This window comes from Polypterus senegalus, chromosome 10 (genome assembly GCF_016835505.1).
Source record: "Polypterus senegalus isolate Bchr_013 chromosome 10, ASM1683550v1, whole genome shotgun sequence".
Classification (NCBI taxonomy): Eukaryota; Metazoa; Chordata; class Cladistia; order Polypteriformes; family Polypteridae; genus Polypterus; species Polypterus senegalus.
In genome coordinates, this window is record NC_053163.1 from 7,073,820 (window position 1) to 7,097,608 (window position 23,789).

The 23,789-nt window shown below is 40.1% G+C and overlaps 1 protein-coding gene across 1 annotated transcript in view; it reads left to right on the forward strand.

The window, feature by feature from the left end:
- Positions 1-15,353: 15,353 nt before the first annotated feature.
- The window catches only part of LOC120536643 (interferon-induced very large GTPase 1-like), a 76,762-nt gene continuing 68,326 nt past the window's right edge, over positions 15,354-23,789 (forward strand). Inside the window, exon 1 of the mRNA XM_039765070.1 lies at positions 15,354-15,417. The gene's annotated coding sequence lies outside the window, so the exon portion shown is untranslated. The remainder of the gene's footprint in view (positions 15,418-23,789) is intronic.

The window sequence follows — 23,789 nt, forward strand, 5'->3', positions numbered from 1 at the left end:
GATTCCAACCAGGTTTGTGATTAGAACCCAAGCCTAGCAGATAATGAAGCTTGGTGTTTAATTATACGGCTTGTTAGTGCTTTCATTCTTCTAAGATGACAAATGATCTCAAATCATTTACAACATTGGAGAGTTTTCATTTTCTAAGACCTTTATCTCGATTTGTACCTTATGGTCTTTTGCTTTTCTCTCATTTACTTCTCAAACATCTCAAAACATTTTATGAATGCAGATGATGCACATACACAGGTTTATATAGAAGCACGTTGGCTGGAGAGCTGGGGATCATTTGCACCTCATTATACAGTAAATTGATGGCTGGTAATGAAAACAATGTACCTGTTTATAACCAAAATAGTCAATTAAGGCTTCTGAATACTGCTTTAGTGGTAAATAAACCAGTTCTAATTAACAATCTGGTTAAAGTGAAAAGCTACAGACACGGCAGACCTCCTGGACCGCAGCTGAGCACCCTGATGTATTGTAGACATTCTGTATATTGCTATAAATTCATTCACTCCTATCTATTTTATTCAGCAAAAAACCAATGGGGCAAGCAAAATTGACTTGACAAGATTTCTTAAGATAAGCAAAGTAATCTTCAAAGCTAACTTCTTGAAAAGTCAATAAATGTTACAATGAGGAAAGTGAGATTTATGTTTCACTTGCATATATTTTATTTTTTGCAGTGTAAGGGTAAATCTATAGTGCAAAATCTTCAGTTTCATGTTTACTCACGCGTTGTGCTGATATTTCAGTACCACATGTAGGGAAGGAGTAAAGTGTAGGCACATCTATAAAGTCCTCCTTCTCTAAACCTCTACTGCCAGAAGGAAATGGAGTGTTAAGCCCCTGACAGACAGCCTGTTGGTAAGTTTAAGAGTTTTATGTAGATTTGAGCCAATGTAATATGAATCATCCACAAAATGTGTGAAAATTGAAAAAAACTTGTAATTGTCTCTAATCTTTAACATGTGCAGCGGCCAAATACTCAATGCACTAAATTAGGCTGTGTAATTTATTATTTGATTTTATTTCATTTTTTATAGAAGTTGAAAATAAATACACTGAATTTGTTGTGCATGTTGGAAATGTTATAACGGCAGTTATTTTCTTCCTCAAAATGGTTCCTGTCTACTAAGCCACATTAAGTATATATTTATGATTTATTTTGCAATAATGTATGAAACATGGTGCATGTGCAGGGAATTCACCTTCTTAATCAAGAGATCATATATTTTGCTACTGCTGTATTTGTGATTACTGTGCTCACTGACATTAATTCAACAACTTGCATTTGTTCATCCATTCAGCCAATTCCTGAAGCCATTTACTTCAAATCAGGATCATTGCAGAGTCCATCATGTGTGGATCTGACTGATCTCACCTGCTTTAGAGTTGTCATTAAAGTAACAAATCATTAGGACTGCAGTGCATAGAGAAAGACAAACTATAATATGGAGGGAAAGAGCAAACTAAACAGACAATCAAACAAACTCAGGTCACTTGGTCCATCAGTACGTACTAAGCACTCCACTAGTAAAGCACCTACTTTCATGTAATTACTCTCTCACAAAAGCAGATTAGAAAATTCAGCTGTGTCTTGTAAGTTAAAATTGTGCCGATTGTAGAAAGAGGATACTGTATGTATTATCTCATTTTCTGAATTATATGGCATCTACTTTCTTTTAGAATGACACTCTCAATTACTCTGAAGTGAACATTTGTGGTTCATATGCAAGACATTTTTAATCTAGAGTAACATCAGATGAATTTCAACTTTCATCAATTATTTTACGCTTTTCCCACTTCTCATTTAACACCTTCTTCACACGGATTAATGACTTCAATCCTCTTCTTATTCCAGCATTAGGATATCCTGCCTGCTACACTTTCTGTTTCAAGTGCTGAGACAATTTAAACTTTTCACTGTAATAAACCTGGCTTAGTCACATGTGTCCCCATGTTTAATATACACTCACCTAAAGGATTATTAGGAACACCATACTAATACGGTGTTTGACCCCCTTTTGCCTTCAGAACTGCCTTAATTCTACGTGGCATTGATTCAACAAGGTGCTGAAAGCATTCTTTAGAAATGTTGGCCCATATTGATAGGATAGCATCTTGCAGTTGATGGAGATTTGTGGGATGCACATCCAGGGCACGAAGCTCCCGTTCCACCACATCCCAAAGATGCTCTATTGGGTTGAGATCTGGTGACTGTGGGGGCCATTTTAGTACAGTGAACTCATTGTCATGTTCAAGAAACCAATTTGAAATGATTCGAGCTTTGTGACATGGTGCATTATCCTGCTGGAAGTAGCCATCAGAGGATAGGTACATGGTGGTCATGAAGGGATGGACATGGTCAGAAACAATGCTCAGGTAGCCCGTGGCATTTAAACAATGCCCAATTGGCACTAAGGGGCCTAAAGTGTGCCAAGAAAACATCCTCCACACCATTACACCACCACCACCAGCCTGCACAGTGGTAACAAGGCATGATGGATCCATGTTCTCATTCTGTTTACGCCAAATTCTGACTCTACCATTTGAATGTCTCAACAGAAATCGAGACTCATCAAACCAGGCAACATTATTACAGTCTTCAACTGTCCAATTTTGGTGAACTCGTGCAAATTGTAGCCTCTTTTTCCTATTTGTAGTGGAGATGAGTGGTACCCGGTGGGGTCTTCTGCTGTTGTAGCCCATCCGCCTCAAGGTTGTGCGTGTTGTGGCTTCACAAATGCTTTGCTGCATACCTCGGTTGTAACGAGTGGTGATTTCACTCAAAGTTGCTCTTCTATCAGCTTGAATCAGTCGGCCCATTCTCCTCTGACCTCTAGCATCAACAAGGCATTTTTGCCCACAGGACTGGCGCATACTGGATGTTTTTCCCTTTTCACACCATTTTTTGTAAACTCTAGAAATGGTTGTGCGTGAAAATCCCAGTAACTGAGCAGATTTGTGAAATACTCAGACCGGCCCGTCTGGCACCAACAACCATGCCACGCTCAAAATTGCTTAAATCACCTTTCTTTCCCATTCTGACATTCAGTTTGGAGTTCAGGAGGTTGTCTTGACCAGGACCACACCCTTAAATGCATTGAAGCAACTGCCATGTGATTGGTTGATTAGATAATTGCATTAATGAGAAATTGAACAGGTGTTCCTAATAATCCTTTAGGTGAGTGTATGCTTTAATGCATTTCATCACAAAAATGATATCAAGTATACATCTTACTATTCTAAAATGTTCAGAGAGCTGTAATATCATGAATGTAATAACTGCCTGCCTGCGAAAGAGAATTTAAGAAGCACATAGTGATTCACACACATAGAACACCTAAAACACTAAGCATTTAAGCTGCTACTTTAGTTACGATGGGATTTGAGAAACTCTAATAAATTAAACATCAATTTTAAGGTGAAGTTTATGACATTCTTCTTTAAAGACAAATTAAACTACGAGATTAAAGTCAACATTTCAATGCTTTTTTTTCTTTGCTGTGTGTTTTTTTTCTTTTCTCTGTGCCCTAAAATGCTTCCTTATGACACTCAGACAGTGGGCTGCCATTTGCATTTTCATGTCGACTTTGACATCTGATAACTTATTTTTTATTTAAGGCACAGTGCGATCTTCTGACCCTGAACTTATCTGCCCTTATGGATTTTACTTTGAGGGCATTCAAAAAAAAACTTATTTTGAATAAAAACAGATAGCGAGCTCTTTCTCAAATTCAGATCACTTAATGACTGAACCCCTAATTAACCATCTAGTTTCACTGAAGGGTCCATTTCATTCCTTCCTTGCCTTTAACATTTTCTGTGACAATGAATTTGTAGTCAAAGAATGTGGAAAAGGCAAAGTGTCTTTGATTGAAAACCAGAAGCCCAGTGATGAAATAATATGAAAATAAAAGATTTTGTACACTGATCTTTAAAAATGGGGATTTGTCTTCAGGATGTTGTAGTGCCGTTTTTTATGGTATTTCCTCTCTTTCTGAGAAGTTTCTGTAAAATATGATGTTGTAAATGGGTAGGACACTTCACTTATATGCACATGATTCATGTGTGTGCTGTGTAGAGATGCAAACGTCACCTACTATAAGAATATTTCTGTGGAACCTGACTGTTACTTATTACAACAGAAAATAATATAACATCACATACAGTATTTACTCAACATTATCTCATTTAGCGGTATTGCCATGGCAGTATTCTTATTTTTAAAACAGATGATTGCGCACTGCCTGTCAACTAATGATAAATTAATGAAAGTTATTTTTGAAAAGAAGCCTTCTACTGTGTAAGTGAACAATCAACACAGGTTTTTAGGGAAATATTGTATTTCATTAATTTTCTGACAAAGCAACCAACCATTAAATATTCACTTGTAAACACCTTATTGGGCATCATGGAAAGAAGCATTAAAAATCAGAAGGGATGAAAACTTTCATTATTGAGAAACATATTGCAAAGCAACTGATGTTTGAAATTATGTTTATCAGGTTAATACATTTCCAGCATGTGAAGTCCATCTCTCCTAATGGAAGGTGTTAAGAGGATGGTGCAGTTTAGTATTACGATTAAAAATATGTGTGTAGGAAAAAATCAACTTTAGAAACCAGTTCTTATACTTATCAATGGTCAGAAGTAGTACAAATATGAAAGAAGGCCTTGGGAAAAACAAGTTCAAGGCTGCTGGCCTGAGGAAATACAGGCAATCGAGATGAAATGATATGAACAAGTTTGTGCTTGTTTGGGATTTCATCATAGGGTTTATAAAGAACAATATATTATGAACTACCTGATTTATCTTAGCATGTCCATATTTTAAATTTATTCTGTAAATTTTCTCTCCAGTAACTGAAAAATACTGCTTAAAATTTATACTAAATATGAAAATCCAAACATTATATCTTTACTGTTGAATTAATCAATTCCAAGATAATCCATGATATTTCCATTTAAAAAAACTTCTCAAAGCTACTTGTAACAACATAGCTTGTCAAAAAAATCGCTCTGTTAAGTTTGTAACATTTACTAACATATGATTTATATTTGCTTCATTAAGTGGGTGCAAAAAAGATTACTAAAAAGAATTACTTAATAAATTAGTCAGATTATTTCAAGCTTAAAATGTCCAAATTTTCAGGGTTTTAATTTCCCAAACCTGCCCCTCCTTGTTATAACACTTCTTCCAATGTTAAATCATTCTACATGAAATCAAACGTGTCAGTTTTACATGAATGCTTTATTTCAAAACCCATTTAAAAGGTCCTTTGTTTTGATGTTTGAAATGTTTCTTATGTGAGTAATCACATTTTGTTATTTCATATACCTGTGTGCTATATGAACATTTACTCACATTACCTGTACTTAAAAAACAAGTAACCGTGAAACAGCATTACATTGCCCAATGTACCATCTATATATATGATGTGCACTTTCGCTTTGGGTTATACTAAACAAGGTAGTTTGCTATCAAAAAACAAATTAATGACACAAATTCAGTGTTTGCAGATTTGTATTTAACAATGAAGTACAGTATGCTGTTGTGCTTGTCCTGCCAACTGCGTGTTTTGATGATTATGCATTTCTGTTAACACAGTTCACGTCACATTACAATGGAGATATCCCTTGTCTTCTGAAGCACTGAAACACTAAGTAAATTTTATTTTGGAATTAACATATCAAGTTGCTCATATCATCACCAGTGTAGACAAGTCAAAGAGCCACTTTGTTTGATTCTGGCCTCGATGTTTCCTTGCGACAAATGTTGTTAGCCCTCCCAGTTCTCTCAGGTTGTGTAGTCCTATATGTGGACGTGTGTGAGGTCTTCCCTTCAACTCTATAATGTATATTCTAGTTTGAAAAAGGATGGATACTTGGGCTGATGGATATCAATGGAAGTGCTCACACAAACAGTGAACAAATGCAAAGCCTCCGTTCACATATTGGGACTGTGTAGGACAATATTTAAAAGCGATTAATCTCATTATCTGTTCATCTCGTATATTCAGATATGGGGATGGATATTTGACGAGCAAACCACAAGAAAATGATTATATTTTTATATTATGTACATTAAAGAACCATCAACAACAAATAAATCAAATTAATAATATATTGAAAAATTATTATAAAAGTAAAGTTGAATAACTTGGACTCTGATAAGCGGAAATAGCTCAAAAGTAGATAGAAATCTACATTTTGTACCAAATACTTGTATGCAACATTTGGTTGAGCTAAGTGAAAGCATTCTCAGGTTGTGTTTACATACACGCACACAGACAGACACACAGACATAATTCCAAAAATGGTATTTCTGGACTCTGGAAGGTCTAAAACGTTGAGATTCATCAAAATCTTGAGGTCTAATTTTTGGACGATTACAATACGTTCCCTATACTTTGTATACAAGAAAGTATAAAGCAAGTACCATTACATTTTCAGAACTTTGGTATTGACTTGGTACTGAAAAAATGGTTTATGTGACATCCCTAAGTAGACCCACCAAAAACATTGTTTTAGCTTGTATGAGCTCCAGTATCACAGGCAGGAACTCTTTAAATCTTATGATCTCTTCCCCCAGGAAGAAAGCCTTCAGTGGAAAGCATAGGTAAAATATGTAAGCCTCTAGAAGGGGGTAGGTTTTTATGGACATGAGCACCCTTTCCCCCGAAGCAGGAAAACTATGGGCTGGAATAGAGAATGAGCGATGCTAAAACAGGCAGGAATGAACCAGGGGAGTCAGCCATCCTCTACAAGATCCAATTGGTCTGAGAAGTACATCATGGAAGCCAGACTAGCCTAAATGTAAGCTAACAAAAACTCTGTGACATTTTTCATCCTGATGTGTTGTCATATGAAGATGGCATGCTGGGCCAATGGTCATGCCGGACACCATCAGCTCAGAAACCAATCAATATACTAACAGAGAGTCACCAGGTAGATGAACTGATTGTTATCCAGGATGTATTGGTATCATTGGCACACTCATTTTTGCATTGCTTATATTTTCAGTTCAACTGGAACTCTTAGTCTTTGTATCAATAAATGTGTGACTTTCTCTCTTTGCTGTTTTGGTACTCTAACTGCCAGGGGTTACAGATGTAAATGAAAGGCAGACATACGGAAGTACAAAAACAGTCAACTCTGACAGATATTATATTTCAACCAGGGTTCCTCTTATGGCTGGGGTTCAAGTTCTTGTTTTATGTGTCTGTTTTACATTTTTAATGTATTCATATCCAATCCCAGCCAACACAGGGTGAAAGGCAGGAACAAATCCTGGGCAGGGTGCCTTCCCACTGCAGATTTGTCAATATTGCTTTTGTTTATAACATTTATTATTCTTTACCTTTTCTGTATCTGTCTTCATGCCTTTGTTATTTTCTTTGTGTTTTGTTGATAGTTCACCAAGAGGCAGAGCCACATGCCCATCACTGTAAAGGACTTCCCTCAGCCATATAAAGATGGACCAACTCACAGTCCCCTGTGGTTCGTTCATTGTATGTGCTGTTGGCTGGTGTACAAACCCCCGCCAGCCGCCCATTTTTGCCATTGCAAATTCCGCATATTTACTGGTTTATTTGATTTTTTTGCTCTGTTTAAGGATTTTGATTTAAATATAGACACTTGGTTACCATAGATAATCTTTTAGAGGGAACTCCCTTTTTCTTCTTTTGAGCATTTTGCTGTTTTTCCTTTTTGTTGATTAACTCTTAATTTTTATAAAGATTCCTTGTAGGACTCCAGCTGGAGTAACATTCTGCCCCAGAGAGACATTTTCAAGAGGTTTGCTTGTTTTTTTTATGTTTATTTCCTTTTTGATGCCTAGTTGAGCCTTAAGCCTCCCATTTTCCTGGGTCAGGCTTGACTTGGGTGACATCTGTTCTGTGGGTATTTTTAGAGTCCTCACCTCTTTGCTAATTATGGAGCCAGAATCACAACAACAGTGACCAGGCTTGTAGCAGTAAACCGACAAGGGCTAAATAGATGGGATTTGGAGCATTCTGTTTAGGCAAACATAATAGGGAAGGGAAAAGAGGGTCACCCTGGGACCTTACCATGCCAAACCAAAAACTGAAGGTGTTACTTTGAAAATTTTGAGTAACTTTGTTGATTTCAGCTAGCGTTTATATAATTGATAAATAAATATGAAACTTTGAAATGATTCCTGTGTGTCAAAGCAGAAGGCAAGAAAGAGGAAGATTCCTAAGGCACTACTCTTCAGACATAAGGAATTTATGAATTGTACCACAGTATTTAGACGAACTCAACTCAGCTGAGAATGGGACAGAGAGTGCAGAGAACAAAAAATAGCAATACAGTACACCCCCAAAATTTGCGGGGGTTACGTTCCTAGAGCACCCGCAAATTGTGAAAAACTGCAACTTTTGGATGTGGTTAAAAAATGCCTTTTAAATTCCTATTTTTATAGTTTAAACCCTAAATACAGTATGCCCCCAAAGCACTTTAATTTCATTGCAAACTCAGCCTAATACATTAATACATAACCTAAAAACAGAATGTAAAGGTAAACCCGTATACTGTACAGTACTGTACTGTTATGTCTCCTGCGGTGCTAGAATGTAAAATACCGATGTTACTGCTATATGTACTGTAATTTATGCAAGCACGTTTTCTTTGGTATGCGCTGTAGTTTTCTTTGTTATAAGAAGAGTAAATACATAATAATTTAATTTGATTAAAATACAGTAAAATGTACGGGTACTCACCAATGATGAATGATATTGATGATGATGATGATAAAGTAGCTGTGCAGTACGATGCAGAGGATTTAAAATTTCTCGGGTCGCGCCTCTTCTTCAGGTGCTTCAGGAGGAGTCGTATCTCTGGATGGGTCTTCTTCTGGTGGGGTTTCATGCTGGCTTTTCTTTATAGGTTTCAGGAATATTGTGATGGGAAGTTGCTACATTGTCTCCTGTAGTAAACTGCTGGTACAATTTCCGTGCTTTCTCACAGATGATGTTACCGTCCAAGGGGATGTTCTTCCTGCAGTCGGTGATCCACAATGCCAAGGCAGATTCCATCCTGACGATATTTTTATTCCTTATGGTCATTACCTTTTTGGCACCATCACAGAAACTTACCGATACGGTACTCCAGATCACTGCTTTGTTCTTCTTTATGTAGCGTACGGTGCTTTCATTAATGTCATAGTGGTGCGCTACTGTAGCATAACTTTTTATTTCCCAGAGCAAATCCAGTGGTTCAGCCTTCTCCTGGAGTGTTTTAAACCTCTTCTGGCGCTTAGGCTCAGTTCCAGAAGCCTTAGAAAGTGCAGGGCGATTTGACGACATCGTGTGCATTTAAGAATAACAAAATGTATACAATAACAAAATGGAAAACACGAGGACACTCAGCTGGAGTCGTGTCACAGGGTAGCAATCAGTCAGCAGCAAGGAGAAATGAATAACGTTCTCGGATTGGCTACTTTCACCATGCCAAACTGCATTTCCCTCAGCGGTTGCTTCCTTCTCTCTACAGTGCAGTATTGCCATGAAAAAAGCCACAAAAATTGTGGAGGATATTTGAGCTTTCTGCTAAAAATTAATAGTTAGGTTCTAAGGAAAAATCCGTGAATGACTGAGTCCGCGAACCCTGAACCGCAACTTCGCGGGAGTCTACTGTATATATTTGTAACTTTGATTTCTCGAAGTAAATCAGTGTTAATTTTGGAGAAATTTCCCTTAATATCCCCTTTGTGATGTCTGTTGCATGTTGGTGTGATACGCTGTTGTGAGATTTATTTCTGCAGCATTTCCTATACATTGTTATTGACTTCTGCATTAATCTACTCCTCAGTTAAACACACACCATTTTTAGAGAGCAAAGGGCTCTTTGCATTCGTCTTTCCTAAACAGGCAAGAGTTACACTCATTTCATTCTTTCTTCACTGCTAATATGTGCCAGTAGAGGAGTGCAGGCTGGGCTCATGGTTGCTCTCTGGGGTTGGTAGACGTCCTCTACTTGTTCTGTTTGGGTTAGTATTGCAAAACCAAATTTGTCATGGAAGATTCGGAGTGTGTTTGTGTTTTTTCACATTGTTTTACTTATCAGAGGTAAATAAAGAGACAATTAAAATCAAGGAAGACTTTGTTGCTTTTCTCTGGACCAAAAACTGTCATGAATCAGTGCTCACCTTAAAATGTTATAAAAATACAAGCTATGTTGTGATCAGACCATCAGCAAATAGCCATGACAGCTTCTGTGGCGTGACATTTTGTATATAAGTTTGTATGTCTTTATCTGTAAATCAGACAAAGCAAATGCAATGGTGTTTCAGGATTTCACTGACGAGAACAGCAGCGCTTTCTTGTCTAACCAACTGTCTTTAGGTCTGATTCAGAAAGTGAAGTTTATGGCAGGGTTGGTGGAAGTGCCTCATTCAATGGAACAACCCCTGGAAGGGGGGCCACACTGCCTGGCTGGCAAGCTTCACTCAACAAATGATTTTGGGTGCAGGTATGAAAATAAGCCAGCAACTGGGGGATGAGTTGTACTGCTGTAAAATACAACTGTTTGGGATTAGTTTTAGATCAGAAGCCATTCTGTATCATGACACCCTATTGGCCTTAGGATCTGAACATAGAAAGTATACATTTGGTTTCTTTACCCCTCACCATCTCTCTTTTACACCATTGCCATGAAGGAGGACACAATGAAGAGCACAGCTCAGCAGCCATATTGAGAGGGACACAGTCTGTCTTGAAGAAATGATGAATTGACCAGAGAATTTAAGAAACTAACAAGCCTGTGTGCCGCCTGAAACGACACATCAGGATTTATCAGGTTGTATGGTTGCCAGTGTTCACTTATACCTTGCTTATTGCTATTATTTAGGAATATTATCAATAATACATTATTTAAAGTTGTAAATTCACTGTGTCTTGTCTTTTACTCTGTGTAATTGCCTTATGCTATATGTAGATGTAGAAGAGAAAGTGAGGAGAAGTTATGAAGTACAACACCCTATAAACAGTGGTAAGTCAATGACCATCTGACAAAGGCTACAACATTAAAGAATACAAATGGGGAATGTAGTGTAATATAGAGTTTTATCTCAATAAAACAATAGCTAGCTGCTACTTATAAAAACTAACCACTTCAATTATAATTGATACTCTCTCCAAACTTTTACAAATACCCTTATCATGGCAGCTTGTGTTTCATTCATGGGGATGATGAACTCACCCTGGCTGTCACATATTTCACACCATACATTGGCTGATTAGATTACCACTCCTGATAGAATAGCACAATCAATCAATCAATCAACATTTATTTATATAGCACATATTCATACAAAAAAATGTTGCTCAAAGTGCTTTACAAAATGAATAGAAAAATAGAAGACACAATAAAAAATAAACATAAGTCAACATTAATTAACATAGAATAAGAGTAAGGTCCGATGGCCAGGGTGGACAGAAAAACAAAAAACTCCAAAGGCTGGAGAAAAAAATAAAATCTGTAGGGGTTCCAGACCACGAGACCGCCCAGTCCCCTCTGGGAAATCTACCTAACATAAGTCAAACAGTCCTCTTTGTATTTAGGGTTTTCATGGAAGGACCTGATGATGATGGTCACGTAGACTTCTGGCTTTCAGTCCATCAATGTTGGTGCATCATGATGCTTTATGTAGGGTGGTGGCGCAGGCCGCCACCACAAAGAAACCGGAAAAGAAACAGAAGAGAGAGTAGGGGTCAGTATGGATTTTGGAGCCACTGTGAATAGTTATTATGATGAATTGAACATACAGAGTATCAGTATTAAGTTAAAGTGAAGTTATAAAAAGGCCATGTTAAAGTAATGTGTTTTTATACGTTTTTTAAAGAGCTCCGCTGTATTTGCCTGGTGAATTCCTATTGGCAGGCTATTCCAGATTTTAGGTGCATAACAGCAGAAGGCCGCCTCACCACTTCTTTTAAGTTTAGCTTTTGGAATTATAAGGAGACACTCATTTGAGGATCTAAGGTTACGATTTGGAATATAAGGTGTCAGACATTCCGATATATAAGATGGCGCAGATTATTTAAGGCTTTATAAACCATAAGCAGTATTTTAAAGTCAATCCTGAATGACACAGGTAACCAGTGTAGTGACATCAAAACTGGAGAAATGTGTTCGGATTTTCTTTTCCCAGTTAGGATTCTAGCAGCTGCATTCTGCACTCGTTGCAAGTGATTTATGTCTTTTTTGGGTAGTCCTGAGAGGAGTGCGTTACAGTAATCTAGTCGACTGAAAACAAAAGCGTGAATTAATTTCTCCGCATCTTTCAATGATATAAGAGGTCTAACTTTAGCTATGTTTCTTAAGTGAAAAAATGCTGCCCTAGTGGTCTGATGAATATGCGATTTAAAATTCAGATTACAGTCAACGGTTACCCCTAATTTTTTTACTTCCGTCTTAACTTTTAATCCTAGTGCATCAAGTTTATTTCTGATAACCTCACTGAATCCATTATTGCCAATTACTAAAATTTCAGTTTTCTCTTTATTTAGTTTGAGAAAATTACTATTCATCCATTCAGAAATACCAGTAAGACATTGTGTTAGTGAATCAATAGAGTCGGGGTCATCAGGTGCTATTGATCAGTACAGCTGTGTGTCATCAGCATAGCTGTGGTAGCTCACGTTGTGCCCTGAGATAATCTGACCTAACGGAAGCATGTAGATTGAGAAGAGCAGCGGACCCAGGATAGAGCCTTGTGGAACACCATATCGGATATCATGTGTCTTTGAGATGTGATTACCACAACTCACAAAGAATTTTCTCCCTGTCAGGTAGGATTCAAACCAATTTAAGACCCTGCCAGAGAGGCCCACCCATTGACTAAGGCGATTTCTAAGAATATTGTGATCAATGGTGTCAAATGCAGCACTCAGATCTAAGAGGATGAGAACAGATAAATGCCCTCTGTCTGCATGTACCCGCAAGTCATTTACTACTTTAACAAGTGCAGTTTCTGTGCTGTGATTTGTTCTGAAGCCTGACTGAAATGTATCAAGAATAGCAGGTTTATTTAGGTGGTCATTTAACTGCATAATGACTGCCTTCTCTAGAATTTTACTTAAGAAGGGCAGGTTAGAGATGGGTCTAAAATTTTCAAAGGCAGAGGGGTCAAGATTATTTTTCTTGAGCAGGGGTTTAACTACAGCAGTCTTAAGACAGTCTGGAAACACAGTAATGGCTGTGGAATGAGCCCTGAGAATGATGTGTTTATGAGATGCCCTCTACTACATTAAACCAATCTGTACAGGACTGCATATATTCTATAGGTGGAGATGACATTTAGGCTGGTTGTTTTTTGTTTGGGGCAAATGAGCGTTTGGGTGGTGGGTTAAGGTTGGGAACCACAATAAATAATTGCATTTGTTAGTGTCACAACCATAATGCTACATATTTGCATCACACCCCAAGTCAAGTACCATAAATTGCTTGTAACATAAAGTTACAAAATAAATTAAATCACATTAAACTTTGCTAAATAAATTCAGTTAAACTCAAATATTTGGCCACTAGAGGGTAGCAAATCACCATACAGGATACTAAAGTTTTGAAAGCACGGGAGTACAATATTTGTAAAGGAAAATGGAAAAGAATATCAGTGAAAACATACTATTAGAGATATAAAGACATCAAGAGGGAGGTGAGGTGTGTTAACTACAGCAAGGGGGAAATAAATGACACAGGAAAGGCTATTAATCATAGAAATTTTCACTTTTAAAAAAGTGGAAAACATCCAAGTAGCCAGTGGGTGAAATACTGCATGCTAATGAGGGGGTCCTGTTAGTGCTAAAGTTTTGCCTCAACTCTGAAATTGTAGTCAGATAATATGAAGTATACAACACATTAGTCATAGAGAGTGCTACAAGTTAGGATTTACATATCTTAAATATAGCAGACGAATCACATCATACACACATAATAACACAGAATGGCTACCCTTTCGTGACATATCTGTACTTAGATTATGTTCAATGCACAAATTCTATTTCATGATGTTGAACAGTTGGGTGATTGCATAGTTTGAACCAAATCACCACCCTGGTGCAGAACAGCATTGCATTGCAATTTAGTTAAGATCATACAAGGGAAATATTAGGTCGTGTCAGTGATAAATCCACATTCCAATGCTACCACAACAGCTGGTGGCAACAGCAAACTCAGACACTTTCTGCATCACTGAGATCAAGGCAGGCAAAAGCTGTGAGGGACTCCTATTTGTACTTTGTACCCAAATGTCCCTTGTATAGATGGCATGTTCTGTTTGTAAATGCCACAACAGTAAAGAGGTTTCATGCTGCCATTGTGTAATGCTTCCCCACAGACTACACCCTGGAGTTTAGAATTGTCTTTATCGTCTATAAATGAAAACCCACACTTCATGAATTCATCAGAATATTTTTTTTTATTAAAATGTAAAACTGAACACTGTTTTTTACTGTCTTACACCAAAGCGTGTTAGGTGTGACCTGAGAGGTATCCTGGCGATTGATCACTTTCCACATTGTGTTTCAGCCTTTTTATTGTGCCAGTTTTCAAGCATTAATCCATATTGGATAATACACAAATAAAATACGGTACTTAATAGGATGACAAAAACTACCATATAGCGAAACATTCAGAAGAACTCACTCATACACTGCTTACAAGATTAACTGAGCTGCTGGTTGAGGTGCCTGCTTATCTGCTCTCCACAGAGTTTTAAAAGCATTGTGGTGGAGGAGTCAGCCCCAGTGCCAGCCTGATGGCAGTCAAATGTTCTCAAAGTTGAAGAGAGTGCGATTTCAGCATGAAGAGTGTTATGCCACTGAGCAGGTGTGATGTATTGGCCTAATCACCACAGACTTTTGAGGGAGGGCCTCCACTCCACAAACCTCTATGAATAATAAAGCAAGGTGAACATGGGCTTTTCTCAAGGTCAGATAAAGAATTAACCTCCAGGCGAGTGTGACAAGAGATAAAGTATTGCTTCTTCTACAAAGATCTACTAAAATCTTGGTATCCTTAGCAAAGATCCAAAATAACTGGATATGAGGAATTTTTCAAACTTGCTGGTTTCTTGAATTTGTATCACCAATCATGCAACCAGTCAACCAGAGGATTTAAATGGCAAAAAGTTGTCACTGTGTTGTTTGGTGTCTTTGTGTGTCCTATACTGAACATGGACCAGGGAAAGGAAGGGAGAGAGTTGTCTGAGAAGATTTGAAAGAAAATGATACACCAGCATGTTAAAGGTTAAGACTAGAAGACCATCTCCAAGCATCCTGATGTTCCTGTGGCAACAGCTTCAAATATAATGAAGAAGTTTAAGGTCCATGGGACTGTAGCCAACCTCCCACAAAGAAAACCAACCCCAGAATAGGCAGAAGGAAGGTGAGAATGGTACACAAACCAAGGGCAAAATCCAAAGGGATACAAGCCGAACTCCAAGGACAAGTTTCATCAATGTTTGAGAACACTGTTTTGTCTTGGTACAGTTCTCTATTCCTCTCCTTTCGCCATTTGTATTATTAATGTAGCCTTTGTCAGAATGCCTCAGATCCCTTAGACTTACCATTGTTTATAAGGTATTGTACCAAATAACTTCTCCTCACCTTCACTTCTACATTTATAACCTCAGGCAATTAGGTGTAATAAAAGACAAGTGGGAGTTAAGTTACTCTTTAAATAATGTATTATTGATAAATGCTGATATGTAGTTTCAGGTGGCACATAGACTTGTAGTTACTTTAAATATCTCGGGTTAAGGTATCATTTATGATCAGCATTCTTCAGAACAGGCCTCATTCCTGTTTCAATATGGCTGCCGAGTTGTGGTCTTCATTATGTTGTCCTTTTCAGTTCATGGTGTGTGAGACGCTCCTTCATCAGATGGTGTAAGAAGGAGAGGGAGGGGTAAAGCAAGCAAATTTATACACTCTCTGTCCAAACCCTACAGCCAATAGGGTGGCGTGGTACTTAACACTAGATTTACCAGAGCCTACGAAAAAACTCGTAGATCCTACCCACCTTAAATCCCATCGCACCTCTCCATCAGCATCTTTTGTCCTGTAAATGTGCCGATAAAGACAAGCAGCAAGCAGCCTGCTATTCCATCCCCCCACCACCGCCGAAAGTGCACAGAGTTCTCCCCGCTCATGCCTTGATTATCTGGGAGTGAAGTGCTGGAGTTTTAGAGTGGAAATAATACATTGTTATTTGGAACACATGCATTTCATGTGTGTTCCGTTTCTACAATAATCTGTGTAAACACATTGTTAAAACAGAAACGTTTTTCATATTTTAGTAGTAAATGACAAAATGTTGCCATAAACTATATAATGTGTGAGGCCTGAAGTCCAAAGATCAAATAAACACTTTCACAAAAGGTTCAAGGATAAGACAACAGCTTCTGTGGCATAGCGGTAAGATTTGCTGACTTCTAATCAAGAGTTCCTGGTTTGATCCCGACTCACTCCTATATTTGCTGTTTTTAGTAGTGAGCTGCTCTTATTATTAATACTAGCAAAATACCCGCGCTTCGCAGCGGTGAAGTACTGCATTCAAATTTTTATTAAGAAGAAAATTAAACCTTTTTAAAATGTGGGAAAATATGCCAATAATTATTTGTTAAGGATCTCTTTGTATACCATGTTGTCAGTTCAGCCCTCCGGTTGTAATATGACCAAGCTGTGCGCTGAGCTTACTCTTGAGCATGTAACTTACAGTTGGCCATGTGAACAGTAATCTTGCCTCAAATCTCACAGCTTGGATTGCTGCTGTCATAATCGGTTTGAGTTTCATGGTTTGTTTCAATTACGACAGTATTTGCAGGACTTGTGTTGAAGTGACATTTGGGATCTGTCAAGCGTTGTAAGCACACAACCGGTTTCATCAATAAAATCACATCCAGCTTTTGAGAGTTTAAACATTCAGAAACATCAAAGTGTCCACTACTGAAACAGTCACCTGTGAATCTAAGATGTTTGAGAGGCATTGGCGGTTGTCGAAAGGTGTAAAATATTTGGCCATTTCGGTACACTTGAAAGCGACAACCGAACAATTCAGCGGCAGCCATCAACTCACATGCAGAACCATAGGTGAAGGGCTTAAGCATTTCACTCTTATAGTACTCCTGTGTAGTATAATTATCTCCTGTACCGTCATCAGTCCACACCTTGAACCTGTCCCAGTCATTCAATACATAAGACAGAATGTTCCTCCGGACATCAAGAGTGAGCCTGATATGGCCGTGCAATATGTAACAAAGAGAATGGAAAAGGTAGGTGGTATCTCCGGGCATGGAAACCACTCGGTAAGTGACAGTTCTTTGATCGATAGTGATCATCTCGATAGACATGGTAATGGGGGTTGGAATGATAAAGGAAATGGGTACCTGGGCAATGTAAAGTAAGTGTAAAATACCTATACAATAACTGTAATTGTAATAAACAAACAATAAAACAGTGGAGAAGCCGTGGATTAAACAAAAAGGCTGTAGTTATCAGTAGGGAGATGTGAATCCTATGGCGAAGCAAGGAAGGGAATGTAGAGACCGGAGCGACAGACGGTCTTATATAGGCAGGCAGCCAGCCAACAACGTGGGAGGCGTTGGGATGGGGGACCCAACGCCACCTCACACGGTGACCGAGGTGCAGGCTATGGACGTATATATGTACGTAAATAGGATTCAGTTAGTGTTGGGATCCCGTGTACCAATTTTCTTGAAGTAAGTAACAAAGACTGTTGAAAAGTTCAATATGGCGGCCGACAGTGGCATCATACCACCGAAATAAGTACGTACATTGGTTTTGGTTAGTGCAGGGAAGCCGCCTACCAAATTTCGAGAAGATGGGGCCATAAATAAGAAAGTTCAACATGGCGGACGTTGTTGACCGTTATGACCATTACGCGTAGAATTTCGAAATGAAACCTGCTTAACTGTTGTAAGTAAGCTGTAAGGAATGAGCCTGCCAAATTTCAGCCTTCTACCTACACGGGAAGCTTGAAAAAACGTTGGAAAATTCAATATGGCGGCCGACAATGGCGTCATACCACCGAAATAAGTACTTACATCGGTTTTGGTTAGCGCAGGGAAGCCGCCTACCAAATTTCGTGAAAATGGGGCCATAAATAAGAAAGTTCAACATGGCGGACGTTGTTGACCGTTATGACCGTTACGTGTAGAATTTCGAAATGAAACCTGCTTAACTTTTGTAAGTAAGCTGTAAGGAATAAGCCTGCCAAATTTCAGCTTTCTACCTACATGGGAAGTTGGAGAATTAGTGATGAGTCAGTTAGTGAGTCAGTCAGTGAGTCAGTCAGTGAGGGCTTTGCCTTTTATTATTATAGATTACACAGTAAACACATACTGTACATTGCAACAGGTACACATGTCGTAAATGTAGGAAGGACGGTCCTTGCGTGAGTGTGAACTGTTAACATTTGAATTTGATGATTGCATATAGTGCTGAACTGACCTCTCTGTACTATTCTTTCCTCTGCATGTCCTGGAGTACAAAAGAAACAGCAACATACAGCAACGTGGACTGGCAAGATCAGAAAACAAAAAAAAAAAAAACGTGGTCACTGATTACAACCGCAAGATGTTATGCGAATGAATATGAATAATATGAATAATGTTGTATCCGTGCCACAATTATTTCCGAAATGTACTATAAGGTCATAAAATGAATAATTCCAAATACTGTATCATATACTAGCGGCGAAGTACTGCTTTAAAATTTTTATTAAGAAGAAAAGTAAACCTTTTTAAACTGAGGGAAAATATACCAATAATTATTTGTTAAGGATCTCTTTGTATACCACGTTGTCAGTTCGGCCCTCCAGTTGTAATATGACCAAGCTGTGCGCTGAGCTTACTCTTGAGCATGTAACGTACAGTTGGCCATGTGAAAAGCAATCTTGCCTCAAATCAATGTCAACCTTTTGTAGGGTCTGTCCCTGAGACTTATTAACTGTCATTGCGAAGCAGAGCCTAACTGGAAATTGGAGGCGTTTGAATTGAAATGGGAGATCAGAGGGTATAGCGGTGATGCGAAGAATAAAAACTCTCTCCAGGCCATCTCCGGGCATGAAAACCACTTGGTAAGTGACAGTTCTTTGATCACTTCTTTGATGGTGATCACCTCGCTACACATGTTAATGGGGGTACAGTTGGAACGATAAAGGACATGGGTACCTGAACAATGTAAACTAAGTCTAAAATACCTACACAATAACTATAATTGTAATAAACGACCAATAAAACAGTGGAGAAGCCGTCTATTAAATAAAAAGGCTGTAGTTATCAGCATGGGGGACCCAACGCCGCCTCACACGGTGACCGAGCTGCAGGCTATGGACGTATACATGTACGTAAGTAGGATTCAGTTAGCGTTGGGAACCCGCATACAAAATTTCTTGATGATGGGCCCATAAGTAACAAAGATCGTTGAAAAGTTCAATATGGCGGCCGACAGTGGCATCATACCACCGAAATAAGTACCAAATTTCAGCAAGTTGGAGAATTAGTGACGTTGGAAAGTTCAGTATGGTGGCTGAAAGTGGCGTCATACCACCGAAATAAGTACGTACATTGATTTTGGTTAGCGCAGGGAAGCCGCCTACCAAATTTCGTGAAGATGGGGCCATGAATAAGAAAGTTCAACATGGCGGAAGTTGTTGACCGTTACGTGTAGAATTTCGAAATGAAACCTGCTTATCTTTTGTAAGTAAGCTGTAAGGAATGAGCCTGCCAAATTTCAGCCTTCTACCTACACGGGAAGTTGGAGAATTAGTGACGTTGGAAAGTTCAATATGGCAGCTGACAGTGGCATCATACCATCGAAATAAGTACGTACATCGGTTTCGGTTAGCGCAGGGAAGCCACCTACCAAATTTCAACATGGCAGACGTTGTTGACCGTTATCGACCATTAAGACCGTTACGTGTAGCATTTCAAAATGAAACCTGCTTAACTTTTGTAAGTAAGCTGAATTAGTGATCAGTGAGTGAGTGAGTGAGCGAGTGAGGGCTTTGCCTTTTATTAGTATAGATGAACACTCAATAAAACTGAATAAAAAAAAATCAAGTGATGGTGAGATACGAAGAAGGCAGATTCACCAGCGTTTGTGTGTCAGCTTTTATCCCTCCAGATCAGAGAATGTCCAGTTCCATTGCCTCAAAACACCACTCACATCTACAGTTACTCCCAGTTTCAAATAAAAACTAACAGCGTCAGATCCCTAGGGCAGGAGTATGTATCGTGATCGTGGCTGAGAGAATAAAAGTGAAAAAAATAAAACAGTAACTTTTACAAATCCTGTAAATGTAGACCGTCTGTTACAGACGCAAACCAAGTGTATGTGTGTACTGTATAATAATATTAACAATACAAGCAGCTCACTACTGAAAATGGCAAATATAGGAGGCAGAGGGGATCGAACCAGGGACTCTTGATTACAAGTCAGCAAATCTTACCACTACGCCACAGAAGCTGTTGTCTTGTCCTTGAACCTTTTGTGAAAGTGTTTATTTGATCTTTGGACTTCAGGCCTCACACATTATATAGTTTATGGCAACATTTTGTCATTTACTACTACAATATGAAAAACTTTTCTTTTTTAACAATGTGTTTACACGGATTATTGTAGAAACGGAACACACATGAAATAATGTTCCAAATAACGATCGATTATTTCCACTCTAAAACTCCAGATAATCAAGGCATGAGCTCGGAGAACTTTGTGCGCGTTCGGTGGCGGTGGGGGGATGGAATAGCAGGCTGCTTGTCTTTATCGGCACATTTACAGGACAAAAGACGCTGACGGAGAGGTGCGAATGGATTTAAGATGGGCAGAAACTGCGAGTTTCTTCGTAGGCTCTGGTGCCTAATTCTAGTGCTAATGGCTGATTTAAAACCAAACAGGCAACTTTAAGCCAATAGAATTCTGGTGCGACACAATGGTTTCACACCTGCCACCAATACCATTTGTTAAGGTGAAACTTGCCAGCCAGGTAGTTATCAACTTAATATTTACCAACTTATATACAAAATTTCACACCACAACACTCCACCCCTGATAAATGTTTTGTACAATGTCTTTATAATATTGTAGCAACCCGGCAGTCCGCGCTGGCGGACTGACGCCTTGTGGGTAAATTATGTAAATAGCTGTGGGGAACTTATGGGAAATTTATGTGAACGTTATTGTGGTGTAAAAATAACTAAGTTCGTAATTGTCTTTCCTGTTGTAAATAATTGTTGTGTTTGTGTGCAATTTGTTGGGTGGGTTTGGGTCATCGCCGTCCGGGGTTATTTATTTTGTAAAAAAGTACCGTTTATGTGTAGTGTGTCTTCGTGTATGACCTTGACCATGGCAGTGCAAATGGGTCGAGCTTTGTTTACTGTCTATCTGTGAATAAAGAGATACAACAGGACAGAGCTGTTATTCATTGCGAAGATTTTATCTGAGCAATTGATGCCGAGACACTCGGAGTCGTGCGGTGTATGGGAAACGAGTGCTCGTTACTTAAAAAGCTGGGTACAGCTGCGTGCTGCCGAGACACTCGTAGTCGTGCGGTGTATGGGACACGAGTGCTCGTTACTTAGAGAGCCGGGTGCAGCTGCATGCCTAACGCTGGCAACCTGCTAGCCGACAGCCTGGAAGAGGTGCACGGCAGAGATCGGCTCGCAAAACTTCAAGACTCGACCCCAGGTCGCTACATTGGTGTCAGAAGTGGGAGACCAGGCTGTTTAGAAGACGCCGTCATGGAACAGAGTCTTGAAGAATTGGAGCGTGCCATCTTGGAGAACAGCATTACGATAGAGCGCCTGATCAGCGGAGCTGTGCGGAGAAAAGCGGCAGACCGGCCTGATGGTACCAGTATTCCCCGGACAGTGTTGCAATCTTCTGAGCACGGCCAGAGGAGGCCGTCGGCCGCAGCGATACCCCAGGTTACCAGTCGGCCGGTCCTCTTCTCTCGGTCACCTGCTAAGCTGCCGCGATACAACGGATTGACGTCCTTAGAACCCTACCTTGCACAAGTGGACCTGGCCGCGATACACAATGAGTGGAACTGCAAGGAAGCTGCGACACACTTGGCCCTTGCCTTGGAGGGTCCCGCACTTCAGGTACTCATTGATCTGTCATCGGAAGAGTGTCGTGATCTTCAGGCTCTCACCGCTGCTCTCACCAGTCGCTTTGGGCAAAGAACTTCAGCAGAATGCAGCAGAAACAAGCTGATTAGCCGACGTCGGCATGAAGATGAGAGTATAGGAACCTTTGCCGCTGACGTCAGGGTATTGACACGAAAAGGTTACCCTACTTTTTCGACAGCAGTGAGGGAAGAACTCGGACTTCATGCTTTCCTGCGAGGCCTCACACCAGAACGTCTTCACCAGCATGTCTGTCTATCGTCACCCCGAGATTTGAGCGAGGCAATAAAAGAGGCTGAGCGGGTCGAAGACATACTACAGGCGGAGTCACCGACAAAACGAACACCACGACCGAGTCGACTAACAAGAGCCGTTGAACGAAGGGCGGAAGGGGACCTGTCTGAGGTAGTGGAGGTCAGCCGAGCCCAATCAACATCCACCCCCCGACAGAGACAACGAGTGGACTGCTGTTTTCGATGCGGAGAGCCAGGGCACTTTGCCAGGGATTGCCCTGCCCCAAGTCCGTTACCTCATACAGCATCACCGCAGGGAAACGACATCGGGGTGAGGCCGTGAGGGGGCCCTCGCTCCGTTTTTCAGCACCCCTCAACAAAGACTGCTTCAAAGTTGGACGCTGTGGATTTTCCAACGGACTATACCTGGACTGCACTATTGATGGATGGCCATGCAGTGCCTTAGTGGACACGGGTCCACTATTTGTTTGCTGAGAAAAGGAGTGTTGCCAGAAACAGCTAGTCTTCTTCCTGAGGGCTGGACCCCCACAAATAGCGAACTACGCACGGTTACGGGTGAACGGACAGTGATGCCCGGCAGGAAACTGTTGTCTGTGATGGTGGGGACGAGCCAGACCAACCACGAATTCTGGCTTGCAGACATTAAAGATCCGTGCATCATCGGGTTGGACTTGTTGGCCCACTGGGGGGCATGTGTTGATGTCTCTAGGGCCGTCCTCTGCCTAGGTAATGAGACTGTGCCGCTGCAATCGGGCTGGAACCGTCCTAGAAGGGCTGCTGGCTTGGATGTGCCTGAATACCACGGTTCACCGGCTCCCGACCATTGCTCAGGAGATGCAGAGACTCAAGGGGATCCTCAGGAGAATGTTGCAGCTCAGACCAGTGCTTCCCAACGGACTTCCTCAAGCGACCACCCATCAGCTGAGACAGTTGCCGCTGTAGAGGAATTGGGCCGCCGAAGTGGGGAACATCTGAACGCGACACAGCAGGAGCAACTTCAACAACTTTTGAGTGACTACGTGGACATTTTTGCGGCTCGGGAGGAGGACTGTACCAGGACAAATTTAGTAAAACACCACATAGACACTGGCCATGCCGCTCCCATTCGTTTGCGCCCCCACCGATTGCCTCTTGCGAAGCGTCAAGCTGCCGAGGAAATGATTCGTGAGATGGCAGCCAACGATGTTATTGAGCCCTCGGACAGCCCCTGGGCTGCACCAATGGTTATGGTACGAAGAAAACGGGGTTGGCGCCTGTGTGGACTTCGAGGTTAACGAAGTCACTAGAAAAGACTCATACCCACTGCCACGCATCGATGATGCCTTGGATTATGTGGCTGGATCCTGCTGGTT